The sequence below is a fragment of the Camelus dromedarius genome, chromosome 35, assembly GCF_036321535.1.
Source record: "Camelus dromedarius isolate mCamDro1 chromosome 35, mCamDro1.pat, whole genome shotgun sequence".
In the NCBI taxonomy this organism is placed as follows: Eukaryota; Metazoa; Chordata; class Mammalia; order Artiodactyla; family Camelidae; genus Camelus; species Camelus dromedarius.
The window spans coordinates 13073990-13086256 of NC_087470.1; the positions used below are offsets into that span (position 1 = coordinate 13073990).

Here is a 12267-nt window from a genome sequence, read left to right on the forward strand (position 1 = left end):
GAGTCATTTTTTTTCCCCTTTGCCCCTTGTTAAGAATCAAGTCACATTCATGAACCAGTGAATAGTAAGGAGTGTGGCTGCCCTTAGGCCTGGAGCTGAGGGTGAGTCTGCCTGTCCTGAGGGCCTGGAACTGGCCAGAAGCTCCTCAGGACAGAGGGAGGGGAGTGGATGCTGGCAGCTTGAGGCCTGGTCCAGAGGGGGCCTTGGGCTCACCGTGCCCTTAGCTCCCAACCCACAGCCCTTGCCAGCCAACTCCATGCCTTTTTAAAAAGCTGCTTCTAGAGAGTTGAGTACGTATGCATGAACTTTCACTTTATTGATCAAGTATTTCCTTCAATTAAACAAGAATTCACATTTTAAAACTACGAATGTGTGTCTGTAACACTTCTAAATGCCTTCAGCAGGGACAGGGGTTTATGTGACAGCGTTACATTTACGTTTACAGCAATTTTTTTGTGCTTTTTAAAGTAATATATATCTTTAGAGAAAATTTGGAAAATACCCGCAAAATGCAATTTTCAAAGAAGTCATCTATATCCCCACGAGGAAATTGTGGTTAACATTTTGGTAGCTTTCATTCCAGTCTCTTCCATGTGAATGTGTGTTTCTGATGATCATAGTCACGTGATAGATCAGATTTTTTTATATTCTGCCTTTTCTGCCCTTTTCCTTAATGTTGTTTCATGACATTTTACTCCTGTTACTCTGTAGTGCTTAGAAACTATAATTCTGAGTGATTGCATAATTGATTCAGCTTTCCAAAACAAGTTCAGTCAACTTTTTTTCTGATTATAAATGTTAATTGTTCTTTACAGAGAACTTGGAAAATCAGGAAAGTACAGATGAAAGGGTATTTAACCTACTCTTAAGATGAACTTTTTTTCGCATCTCTGAAATTGGTATGTTTCTTAAAATGGCTGTCAGCCAGGCGGCAGTTGTGACTTAGTGTCACTAGGTTTGCGTGAGCCAGGTGCGTATTACAGAGGTTAAGTGCACTGTCGGTGTGTTGAGTTCAACTGCTTTAAAAATGCCTTCAAAAAGATACTGTGATGAAAGAAAGGAAAGGAAAGGAAAGGAAAGGAAAGGAAAGGAAAGGAAAGGAAGAAAGGAAGAAAGGAAGAAAGGAAGAAAGAAAGAAAGAAAGAGAAAGAAAGAAAGAAAGAAAGCTGTTAAATATAAAATTAAAAAAAGGATACTGTGATTTAACACTGAAATTAAAAGCTTTTGTGAGCACAGGCACAGAAACAGAAGAGCGGGGAGTAACTTTTATGTTAATGGAATAAACGTTGTTGGCGAAAGCACTACAGTTCTCTCTTTTTCATGCCAAGCTAACCAAATGCTTCAGAGACCGCAGAAAGCACTGTGTACCCTTGAGTCAGTGAGACCGGGTCACCTTTGCTTGCTGGGGTTTGTGCAAAGAGATTGTGGATCATGGGTCTTTGCAAAATGAGCATCAGTGGCTTGGGAGAAAACTCCAGAAACAGTAGTGAAGGAGTCTTCAAGAATAGCCACATCACTGTTGCATGGACTCTGAACAGAAGACCCAATGTGTTTATTTCACTTTTTTTTTTTTTTTTTTTGGTATGCATGAGTGATACTTGATTTAAAAAAACAAACAAAAAACTTATGCCCGAGTGAGCTTAACTAATTTTAAAGTGAATTTAAATTAAAAGTTTTCAGTGTAAAGAATGCATTTGGCCTTAGTTTAATTACCAGCATATTTTCTTTCTTAGTTGTACGTATAATAAAAATTGTGTCTAACATTGAACAAGATCTTGGATTCAGTGAAACAGCTGAGTACTGTAGCTTGCTTAACTGTTTTCCTCTGGTAATTCTCTCTGCTTCCACCTTCTTTCCCCTTTTCAGGATTCACCTTTATCATAATTGTTATTTATAACAATTATTACACAATTTGAACCTGCATAGTCCCTTATAATTAATGAAATATTTACTTATCGAATAGGTAATACAATTCATAAATTACAAAATTGAAAAATTGCGAAAGATTCTACACGGACAAGCCCCCCATCCATTTCTGTCCCCAGCCATCTAGTTCCCGTCGCGTCCTGTCCCGGGGCTGACCAGGACAGTGTTGTTAGTTAGTGTCCCCTGTATTTTTCTAGTGCTGGCTGTTTTCTGTCCTTCCTCATTCTTTTTGTGATGCTAATGACCGCATCCTCCACGCACTGTCACCCTTGATTCCTTCCTGGGTACCTTGTGTACGGTAAACACATCACGAAACTTCCAGCCAAACATGAGTTCTGGCCAGTTGACAGGCAGGCGTTACGGTTACAGTTTAACAGGTAATTGTACTGAGGCCCAAAGAGGTCACAGAGATTTTCCCAGCGACAGAGCTGGGGCTCAGCCCCGGATCTTCCAGCCTCTGCTAGGAAAGCAGAGGAAGGCAATATGTGAGTGGACTAATTTCTTTTTGATCACACTGTTCTCCCTTGAAACGCCAGTTAGCATTTGAAACTCCTTGGTGCTGTGTGGAGTCTGTCAACTGAGACCCACTTCTGGGCCTCCAGGAGTCTTTAAATCTCAGTGGCCATTGATCGCACCCCTAACGAGGTACATGCATTCTGGGGACAGGGAACGGCTCGTGCAAGGGCGTAGAGGTGTGGAGAGACCCAGTGAGCTGAGGAACTGGCCTGTAATGCGGCTTTTCCTGCCCCCAACTGCTCGTGTGGTCTGTCCAGGACTTGCCTCAACAGCCTTTCCACACAGCATCACAGAAGGCGTGAACAGTCCCCCACAGGGTGGTAGGGGAGGTGCCCAGGGGCAAGCAGGAAGGGAAATGTTCTCTGTCCTCTGGTCCCCTCATGTGACCTTAGTTGTTCCCCAAGCTCATTTCTACTGTCACAGCTAGTAATGCCGGGTAACGAGTACTCACCAAATGCAACCTATTTAGATACATTAGATACGAGCTAAGAACTGATCAGTGCTGTACTGGTAGGTGTTTAAAAACCAACCCTCTGGGGTAAAGCATGGCTTTGATTTGGCAACACTTGCTGGCTTCTGGGGTATAAACATCCCCACCATGGCCAATTGTATTTGTGCATAGGTGGGTTAAGTTCAGGATGGCCGGAGGGGCAGGAGTTACTGGAATGATCAGCCCGCCGGGAGATTATAAGGCAGAGTCAGGAGGGGCTTAGTGGATGAGCTCAGTTTCAGGCTTCGTGCAGGGAAGGGGGACGGTCATCACCCAGGTTTGAACTTCATGTGTGTGCCTCGGACCCTGGGCTTTGCGATCCTCTGAGGAATTTATGTGTCACCTGATGGACCATTCATTGTGCATCCTTTCTTCCCTTTAGAACTTGTCTGGAAACCCCAAGAAGTTTACCCAGCTCTGGAACCTGGGGAGAGGGGAAGTACCAGCAGATGCCCTGGTATGCCCTGGGCTAGGCTAAGTTTTGGGGATTGTGTCCAGAAGTTGGTATTCCATTAAAGGAGTCTAGTTATGACATAATTACTTTCCCCCATCGGTACACCAGGTGGCCGCGCTAGACTAACTCACATGCCCTTAATCTTCCACGCAGAGCCCTAGGGTTCCCGTACAACCAGTGGTCAGTAGGGCCATAGGGGAGGTAGGAAGATTGAGAAACAGGAGCCCTGTCCTTAACTGGGCACTTCCTCCGGGCTGAGTGTTCCAGGCATTAAATCTGGAAGCCAGAGCTAGAACCCAGCGCCCCCAGCCCCTGCCTTCTCCACCTGGGAGACACAGGAGACTCCTTGCTCTGCCCGCCTGCAGCTCTGTGACCTTGGGTAAGTAGCTTACCCTCTTTATGTCTCAATTTTCTAACTTATAAGATGGAAATGATAATACCTTCTTCCAGTGTGTTTTCACAGCCACGAGCAGACCCTAGTTTTCAAGGACACTGTGGGTCACCTGTTTTCCTGAGGTGTGGGAGCCCCTCCTACCAGGAGAAGGCACTTCTGGTCGGAGGTGTGGGATGCGGAGCAGCACCCCCAGTTCACACAGCTGCCCTGAGCTCACTGTCCTGTGTTCCAGGAATTAAGTGACTTGCAGAGGGACTGTCCCGCCCCGTGCTCCGCAGGACCTGTGGGAGAGGATTGTAAATGCGTTTCAGGGCACCGGATCCCAGGCGCCCTGCAATCAAGACCCCCAAATTTATCAGCTCATCGGTTTTGTTTCGGTTTGTTTTTTTTAAGAAAACCTGTCATGTTTTCTCTTCATTTGCTCGTGAACTGCTTCTTCAATAGACACATTGAGATCATAGGCAAGATGCTGCCAGAAGTTACCACCTCCCAGTCAGTACCCGGCAGGGGAGGGCAAGAAAGCCGTCTTGTCCCGAGGCATGTGGGCTTCTGGAAAATGCCTCTGATGAACTGAAACTTGGGGAGTTGGTGTGAAAAATGGTCATGAAGTGAGTCATCGACCTGCTGCGGCTGCACTTGGCAGAACTGGAGGGCTGGCGCAGGGCAGGGGGGCTGGCTCTCTGCCTCTGCAAAGGGGAGGAGCGGTGCCCATAGTTTTCCCCCACGTCTGCCCTTCCCCAGGGGAGCCTGAAAAAGCAGCGTGGCTAGCCCACTGCCACCCTCTGTGGCCAATGGCCACAGGCCAGGCTGCCTAACACCTGGGTTCCCCAAATCCATACTCCTCTCTCCCACTTCACTTCCACTTTCTCAGCATCTTAGGCTCGAGGACACTCATCCTTTACTGTGAGGCTGCGGTCGCTACAGTCGAAGGGAGAACAGGTAGGGAAGGGAGAGACTGGGTGACAAAGAGGGGTGGTGCCCTTCAAGTGTTAGAGCAGGCAGATGGTTAGCCATGAGCAGAGAAAGGGGGACACAGACCACGCGGCAGGAACTGGGCAGAAAGGAGGGGCACAGGCCAAATGCAGGAAACCACACATCATGTGAGCACCAGGGGTCCCTGGGCAGAGAAATAAAAGCAGGAACCTCTGGGCTGATAAGGGATCACACTTTTTGAGGTGATGAGTGGCCTGGAGACAAAGAAAGGTGAGAAAAGGCAGGACTCTCCAGTGTCCGAATGTAACATTTTGCTCATCATGCCCTCATTTCAGTAAAATTAGCCTTGCAGATCGGAAGTACCCATCATGCATCGACACCATGACACTTCTGATCCAGACTAAATAAGGACAAAAATCCCACCTCCCTTCAGAAAGGTGGAGCTGGGATGAAAATCAGGGAATATGACCCCAAACCCTTCCTCCCCAATGAATATTCTGCCCATTCATTTTTACACCCTATGTAACCAACTTGCCAAAGAAACCCAGGGCAGCTGCTCACCTGAGCCTGCCCGCTCTCCCCTGAGAGGGTGCTGTCCACCTCGTAATAAATCCCCACTTGACTTTTTTAACCACTGCGTCTTATCTCTGAATTCTTTCCAGGACGGTACAAGGACCTGGAACACTGGTTACATCCACCGGCAACACAAGGACAGCAGAGAATTAAAAACAGGGACTCAAACAGAACTTGTACACCAGTGTTCATTGCACCACTATTTACAATCCCCTAGAGGTGCCCAGAGGCCCGTCAACAGGTAAATGAGTAAGCAAAGTGTGGTGTCTACATACAAGTGCACGTTATTTAGCCAGAAAAGGGAATGAAGGTCTGGTACGTGCTGTAATGTGGGTGAGGCTTGAAAACATGCTGAGTGACATAAGGCAGAAACAAAAAGATGAATACTGTATGATTCCATTGATATGAAATATCTAGGCAAGGCAAATTCATAGAGACAGAGAGTAGAGTAGAGGTTCATAGATGCTGAGGGGAGGTAGAAATGGGGAATTATTTCATGGTTCAGAATTTCTTTCTGGAGTGATGTAAAAGTTTTAGAAATGGGTCATGGTGGTGGTTGCACAACATGGTGAATGCACTTAATGCCACTGACCTATACACTTAAAAATGGCTAAGATGACATATTTCATGCTATGTTTTTTAAACTTTTTTATTATGTTAAAATACCAAAAAAAAAAATCATGAAGCTGGGAAAAAAAACCAAGAAAGTGGTGTCATTTGTCTGTGTGCCTGCATGTCCTGTGGGCTGAGGCTTTAGAGGTGGTGGACAGATGGAGCCACTGAAAATGAAGGGTTCCACCCTCCTGCACTGTCAGTGGGAATGCAGTTTGCTGCAGCCATTATGGAAAACAGTCTGGAGATTCCTCAAAAAACTGAAAATAGATTTACCATATGATCCAACAATCCCACTCCTGGGCATATATACAAAGGGAACCTTAATTCAAAAAGACACCTGCACCCCAATGTTCATAGCAGCACTATTTACAATAGCCAAGACATGGAAACAGCCTAAATGTCCATCAACAGATGACTGGATAAAGAAGCTGTGGTATATTTATACAATGGAATACTACTCAGCCATGAAAAAGAATAAAATAACGCCATTTGGAGCTACATGGATGGCCCTGGAGAATGTCTTTTTAAGTGAAGTAAGCCAAAAAGAGAAAGGAAAATACCAAATAAGATCATTTATATGTGGAATCTAAAAAAAAAAAAAAGATAAATGAACTTACTTACAAAACAAAAACAGACTCATAGACAAACTTATGGTTACCAGGGGGAAGGGGAGTGGGAAGGGATAAACTAGGAGTTTGAGATTTGCAGATACTGACAGGTATATATAAAACAGATAAACAAGTTCATACTGTAGAGCACAGGGAACTATATTCAATATCTTGTAGTGGCTCACGGTGAAATAGAATATGAAAATGAATATATGTATGTTCATGTATGACTGAAGCACTGTGCTGTGCACCAGATATTGACACAACGTTGTAAATTGACTACAATTCAATTTTTAAAAATTTTTTTAAATGAAGGCTTCCGAAAGCTTTATGTGAGAGTTTAAATAATTTGTGCAGAGCAGAGCAGAAGTGATTCCCGCTGCATGTGCAGAGTTTAATGAACAAGTGTGACCCCAGCTTCACTGTTTCCCGGCCCTGCCTGTTACCTGCTCTGTGTTGTCCTTCCAGCATCCCAGGTCTCAGAAGTATATTTTCCTTTCTTACCTGTTTCTTAAGATGATGGCAAACCAAGGACACGGGTCAGATTGCACTGGTACTGATCCAGCCTCTAAAGATGCCCCTGGGTGCTTCTCTGCCCCGCACGCCCTCTCACGCTGAGCGTGAGTCTCAGCCCTGGGCTGGGAGGCGGCTGACCTTATCAGACAGGCTGGCCACCCTCTGTACTCAGTCCCTCAGTCTTGATGGGGTTTGTACCGCCTTGCAAACTGGCTAACCTTTTGGGACCGTGTCACGTCTCCCCTGCAGGCAAACAGCCGCTTTCCAGCATCCCTCTGCAATGCCCTTTCTCTTCCTCTCTTTTGGGACTTCTCTCCTGACTGTGCCCCAACCCCTGCTCAGCCCCTCAGCAGAGCTCAGGGGTTAAAGTGAATGGGACAGAGGGTCCCAGCCTGTTCACTAGAATGAGCCAGTTGCGTTACCCACCCCTCCCCATGGGCTCCTGTCCTCCAATATGTCAATTATCAAATCCCCTTATTTAATAAGGGACTCCAGTCTATAATATGACCAGCCGAAAATACACCTACGAGCCGATGATTAGCATGAGTTGGAAAGAAAACAGCCCAAAGAAGACAAAGTGACCTTTCCATTGGCTCCGGCAGCCTCATTGTAGGTAGAGCCATTGTCTCCAGTAGCATTTCTGGAAACGGTCATGGACTGCCGTCTCGGGCACCTCTTAGGGTTTGGGGAAATCCTCTTCTTTAGTCCCTTCACTTGCTTCCCCTCCTCAGGCCTTGGTGGTTTCCTGTCCTGCTGTCAAGGGTAGAGTCTGTGAGATATTTGAACAGGTGGCAGGAAACCCAGGCCAGAACCAGGAGGTCTGAAATCTTGGGCAAATCCACCCCCATCGTGGATGAATGAGGCAGAATTCCCTATAGAATGACAGACACCCCCCCCACCAAATGCTCTCAGCAGCCCTCTCGGGTGGGCAGAGAGACGCTTTCCACAAAGACTGGAGTCAACACTGATGGAAGCCTTGGAGGTAAGTCAGTGGCCAGCCTTACTGAGTGGACTGGAGCCTTTCCAGGGATGGACAGAGCAACGCAAGAAGCCTCAGACACCAGAGAGGGCAGCAGAAGTGATGTGTAACAAGAGAAGCCTCTCACCCACCAACGACGGCGCCTGGCCTGACCACCAGAGGTGGGGACCTGGGAGGGGAGGACGAGAGGGGCTGGTCTTGGCTGTGTCACCTCGTCCCTGGAGCACAGGGCGCTGCCTGGGGAGACGTGGGAGGGGACACAGATGGAGAGTGGCTGCGTTGAAGCCCCAGGGCCACGGGCACTGACTGGCTCCTGAAAAAGCGCCTTTGGAGAGGACTTCAGCGTGACCCAAGCAGAACCAGGGAGAAGAGAGGTTTATAAAATGACGTGGGAAGTGGCTACAGCCCACCGAAGGCGGAGCTCTATGCAGAGAAGACCCAGCTGTCGTTCACTGGCACCTGAGTAGTAAAGAATTCAATCTTGTCCATAGCAGACCTGCTGTTTGTCCCCAGCCCGTGGGAGGTGGCCTCTAGGCTGGCCTGCCTGATGGGGCTGTCTGTTTACCCAAACGCTTTGACTCACATTGGCATTGTGATTGTGGGTGGAGGCTGGCCGCGCTAGAGGGACCAGCCACGTGGTTTGAGGTCAGGGCTGTGGGTCATGCCTGAAGGAGCTGGAGACTGAGACCAACCACGCGGGGAGTCTATTAGCCAACCCTGCTGATGTGATGAAGCCCCAGGAAAATCTCCGCCCGCTGAGCCTGGGGTGGGGATCCCTGCAGCCAGCCCTCTGCGTGCTCAGGACCCCCCCCACCCCGCCCCTGAACTTGCGCTTGGCGTCAGCAGCGAGGGAAGGCTCGTGTGGACGGTGCCTTCTGCGCAGAGCAGCCCCTTCTTGGTGGAGACGCGTGTTTGCTGGGCAGGCTCTTCCATCCCGTCTCGCTCGTGTCTTGCAGGGGTCCACGGGCAGGCCACCGTCATGACGGGCGCACCCTCACTTTGCTGTTGAGCAAAGTGCTAACCTGCTTTCCCCGTCTCGCTCCTGCAGAGCGGCAGTCCTCACCAAGGAGGGGTTTCTCCCTGACCACCCGCTTCCCTACAGGTGAGGACAGGGGATGGGGACAGTGTGTGGTGACGTCTCTGGTGCAGACAGCTGCACGTGGGGGCTTCTCCCAAGGGCCCTCACCCACCTCCCGGAGGACAGCCTCCCAGGAGTTAAACTCTGGACTTTCAGAATCAATTCCTGTTGTGAGCAAGGGCCAGGCATGGTGAGCGCTCCTTGTGAGGTGGCTGAGTGGGGACGTGTCCCAGGCTTCCGTTCCCTTCTCTGCAATCCCTTTCAGTCTAGAACAGGGCTTCTAGGGCCCTGCCCCAGGGACACTGGGGGTGTTAAAACCTGAGGTGGGAGCGACGTGCCTGGAGACCAGGAATGCTGCTCGGCACCCTGAGTGGCACGGGATGGCCCTCCATGTCCGTAGGTGGAGACGCACTGGTCTAGGACCCTGGCACCTTCCTGCACCCAGAGTAGTCCTGTCCCTGTGACACTCACAGTCCTGTGGGGGAGATGCTGAGTGTCAGAGCTGGTCGGTGCTGAGGGGAAGCACAGAGCAGGAAACTGGGACAGGACAGTGGGGGCGGGTGGCAGGGGCATCACCCTGAGCATGGGGGCTGGGGTCACAGGGAACTGGGGAGCAAGTCCGTGTTTGGGGGTTGGGAGGAGGCCAGAGGGCTGGCCCATGGCACGGGGGTCGACTGCTCTGCCGTGATGAGGCGGAGAGGCTGGCTGGGGGCAGGTGCACGGGGGTGGGGAGGAGAGGCAGGCTCCGGGGTGTTCCAAGGGGGGGCCAGCAGGACACGCTGCCGGTCAGATGCGGTCACACAGCAGTGGTGTGTGTGTGAGTCACGTCACTTCTAACATATTTTTCTGATTGAAAAACGGATAAAATTGATTGCTTTAAAATTAGAACGCTTGGAGAACTAACTAACATGCCGGGGGGAATCAGTCTCCTTGTAAACCTACCCCCGGAGAAGACCCCCAGACAGCTGACAGCCCCAGTATGCATTTCTCTGGGGTCTTTTCCTTCATACACCAATATATACTTTTATTTCCATTTTTTAAATAAAATGGTCAGTTCCAGTTATGAATGAGGAAACAGGCTTTGAGCCAGCACATCATTTCCTGAAAATGGCACGGCTCGCCGCGGAGGGTGGGACTTGAACCCAGAGGAGTCAGCCTATTTTTTTTTTAATTTCTTGTTTGGAATGAGTTTTAGACTTAGAGAAAAGTTACAAAAATAATACAGAGTTTCTACATGTCCCTTGTCCAACTTTCCCTGAAGTCAACATCAGAACAGTTGGCAAATCCAGGAGATGAGCGCTGGCCACGATGCTCTGAACGAAGCTGCCAGCCTTACTTTCTCACCAGTTTTCACTGCTGTCTCCCTTCTGTTCCGGGACCCCGGCGGCACTGACTGTCCTGCCTCTTCCAGCTCCAGTCTGTAACACGCCTCCGTGTCCCTGGTCTTCCACACCCGTGATGCTCTCAAGAGGTAAACTGTCAACGGTCCCGCATTTGGGGACGTGTTTTCTCAGGCTTAAACTAAGCTTTTGCATCTTGGCAAGACTTGGGCAGAAGTCCTATCTCAGGGTTTGCGACGTGTCTTACTGCCCTGAGGTTGGCCTCGATGGCTTAGTTTGAATCCGACCCTTAACCCCTGTGTCCACATTGTATCTGAGCTGCAGGGAGAAGCCTCTCTGGGCTTCCCAGCTACAGCTGTTCCCAGGCTTTGCCCCCTGAGGCCACTCATGCCTCAGTTTTTGTTTTTTAACATTTTTTTATTGAGTTATAGTCATTTTACAATGTTGGGTCAAATTCCAGCGTAGAGCACAATTTTTCAGTTCTACATGAACATACATATATTCATTGTCACATAATTTTTTCACCGTGAGCCACCACAAGATCTTGTATATATTTCCCTGGGCTCTACAGGATAATCTTGTTTATCTATTTTATATACACCTCTAAAAATTTCAAACTCCCCGTCTGTCCCTTCCCACCCCCCGCCCCCTTGGCAACCACAAGTCTGTACTCTATGTCTGCAGGGGAGACTGGGGTGTGATGCACAGAGAGGGAGATGCTGAGATAACTGCGGAATTTGAGTTCCCTGCTGTTCCAGGGGGGTTGGTGGAAAAAGTGTGTTTCATGGTCTCGAATCTACCCACCCCTCCCCTTTCCCTGTTGAGGGATGTTGCTGTATCTTAAAAAGCAGTGCTTTTCCATCTTCTCTCCTTCATTAGCTCATAAGCTGCTGAAGATCTTTCCTGAAATAACAGATAGGATGTCATCCTGTATGTCTGTTGGGCATTTTCAGGATCCCCAATTGCCCAAGTGTTGCCAGTAGATGCAACCGGTGTTCCAGGTTCTTGTCCCGTCCCAGAAAGAATTCAGAGACAAGACATAGTGGTTAAAAATAGTAAGGTGAGGATTTATTAAAGGATGGATAGGACGCTCTCAACGGGGGAGCGGGCAGACTCAGGTGAGCAGCTGCCCTGAGTTTCTTTGGCAAGTTAATTACACAGGGTGTAAAAATGAATGGGCAGAATATTCATTGAGGAGGGAAGGGTTTGGGGTCGTATTTCCTGATTATCACCCCAGCTCCACCTTCCCGACGGGAGGACGGATTTTTGTCCTTATTTAGTCTGGATCAGAAGTGTCCCGGCATCGGTGCATGATGGGGGCTTCTGATCTGCAAGGCTAATTTTATTGAAATGAGGGCAGAATGAGCAAAAGGTTACATTTGGACACTGGAAATTCCTGCCTTTTCTCCTTTCTTTGCTGGTCTCCAGGCCAAAAGCTGTGATCCCTTATTAGCCCAGAGGTTCCTGCTTTTCTTTCTCTGCCCAGGGACCCCTGGTGCTCACATGATGTGTGGTTTCCTGCATTTGGCCTGTGCCCCTCCTTTCTGCCCAGTTCCTGCCATGTGGCCTGCGTCCCCCTTTCTCTGCTCATCTCTAGCCATCTGCCTGCTCTGACAGAATGGCCCAGCGGTCACTTCTGCCTTGCTTGGCTCATTTTCCAGACAGATCCTGTCTAGAACGTCCCTCTGGTCGGTCTGACTTGAGGTCTCCCATCTCTGCAGGTTGCCTTCACAACCAAACTTTATCACCCCAACATCAGCAGCGGCAGCAGCATCTGCCTTGACAGCCTGGGGTCCCAGTGGTCCCCAGCACTGGCAGTGTGAGCTCGGCTCTGACATGGCCCTC

The 12267-nt window shown here is 48.9% G+C and overlaps 1 long non-coding RNA gene across 1 annotated transcript; it reads left to right on the top strand.

Annotated features, from left to right (window-relative positions):
- The first annotated feature begins 1731 nt into the window (after positions 1–1731).
- LOC116150662 (uncharacterized) lies at positions 1732–6256 on the top strand. The gene is made up of 3 exons (XR_010379105.1): positions 1732–3389; positions 3654–4719; positions 5376–6256. It is a non-coding gene; the product is annotated as an uncharacterized LOC116150662 (long non-coding RNA).
- Positions 6257–12267: the final 6011 nt, after the last annotated feature.